Genomic DNA, 1,988 nt, shown 5'->3' with positions numbered 1-1,988 from the left:
GAGAGATGGCTCAGTGGTTAAGAGCATTGCCTGTTCTTCCAAAGGTTCTGAGTTCAATTCCCAGCAACCACATGGTGGCTCACAACCATCTGTAATGAGGTCTGGTGCCCTCTTCTGGCCTGCAGACATACAGACAGACAAAATATTGTATACATAATAAATAATTAAATAAATAAATATTTAAAAAAAAAAGAAAAAGCAGCTAACAGGTGTCTGTAAAATAGCCAGAGCAGACTTAGGCATTTGAGTCATAGTGAAAGCTGTGGCTTTGGGTCAAAACCATGAACACTCCTTTCCTTTGTCCATAGGGCTGAAGAGAGAGAGGATAGATAGATCAATAGAGGATAGATGATGGATAGATAGATAGATGATAGATGAAAATAGATTGATGATAGATAGATGAGTGGTAGAGTGATAGATGATAGGTAAGTAGGTAGATTGATCAATCGATCGATCGATCGATAGATGATGGATGGATAATAGATTTATGAAGAATGAATAGAGTGATAGATGATAGGTAGACAGACAGACAGACAGACAGACAGATAGATAGATAGAGGAATATTACTTTACACTGCGTAAATATATGTCACCATGATTAGTTTAATAGAGAAGCTGACTGGCCAATAGCTAGACTGGCAGGACTGGCAAAAAAAAAAAAACATGAATAAGAAGAGGAGTCTCAGGAGTCAGGAGATGCAAAGGAAGCAGGAGATGAACTTGCTGTACTGAGAGAAGGTGCAGATACACAAAGGCAGAGCACAGATAGAAACATGGGTTCAGTTCTAAGAGCTAGTTAGTGACAAACTAAGCTATTGACCAAGCATTTATAATTAGTAATAAGCCTCTATGTAGTTATTTTGGAACTGGCTGGTGGAAAGGAAAAGTCTGCCTACAATCTTCAGGTGTCACACAGGGCAGCAATTAGCTTTCTGCAGCCAAACCAGCAGGTCTGAGAGATTTCCTGTGGACAAGAAACTTGGAAAAATTAATCTTCCTTGGCAGAGTAAGGTAGTCAATCCAACAATGCCAATAGTTTGTTCAGGATCCAGGAAGACGTTGAGGCATGTGACTGCTCTTTGCCCAGTGGTTAGCATTGCCACAGCCCAGGTGGAGTCATCTGGGCCATGTCCTCTTTAGAGACTGTAGGGTTGCTGATAGGAGCTGGCATTCCTGTCTATCATGGGAAGCTTTTTCCATTAAACATTAAATGCCATATTCAGCAGATCTCTGGAAAGTTTGAAGACTATTATCTATTAAATATACTTGAGTTAAACAAACTTTTACTTGTTTTTAGTTGCTTGCTTTAGGCTTAATCTTGAAAATATATACAGGAAGCTAAATAAAGCTTGTCACTGTAAATGAATTATATTTGTACTTAGCATAAGCACAGTTCTGAGCACATTAAAGAATTTGGCCATTTAAAAGGTGACTGACCACTAACTTGCATGTCTTTATTACTTTTAACAGTTTATAACAAGTTAGGAGCTTTTATAAGATTAGGATTTTACAGTTTCATCCCTGTTAAGTTTGGGCTTTAAAGATTTAAATTGACGATTTACTTGAAGATCCTTTAGCATCCAAGTAAAACCTTAAACCATAAATAAGCCATAAATTTAGTCAGTCCACAGATAGACTGGGAAGCTTATAAAGCCATAAATGCAATCCACAGAGGGATTGGGACTCTTATATTCTTGATCATTTCATAGTACACAATTACAGAATATCACAGTTCCTTGTGAGACTCGGCTTATCTAAAGCTAAAGCTTACTTAATAAAGTTGGCAAAGACAAAGAGGGTAGACATAGATATTCAAGTCGGTTACTGTTAACCTGAGTAGACCTTAGAAATTTATAGACCTTATTTATTAAAGGTAGCTTATTCATCAAACATATGTTCCTTATTTACATTTTCTAAAAGCCTGGTGTTGAGCACAGCAAAGACAGAAGTGGCTAGACATACATCCCTAAGTTAGTTTCTTTTAACCC

Source organism: Microtus oregoni, unplaced genomic scaffold (genome assembly GCF_018167655.1).
Source record: "Microtus oregoni isolate MIOR12 unplaced genomic scaffold, Mior012 000027F_ref0000203, whole genome shotgun sequence".
Lineage (NCBI taxonomy): Eukaryota > Metazoa > Chordata > Mammalia > Rodentia > Cricetidae > Microtus > Microtus oregoni.
Note: the sequence above shows the minus strand (reverse complement) of the source record.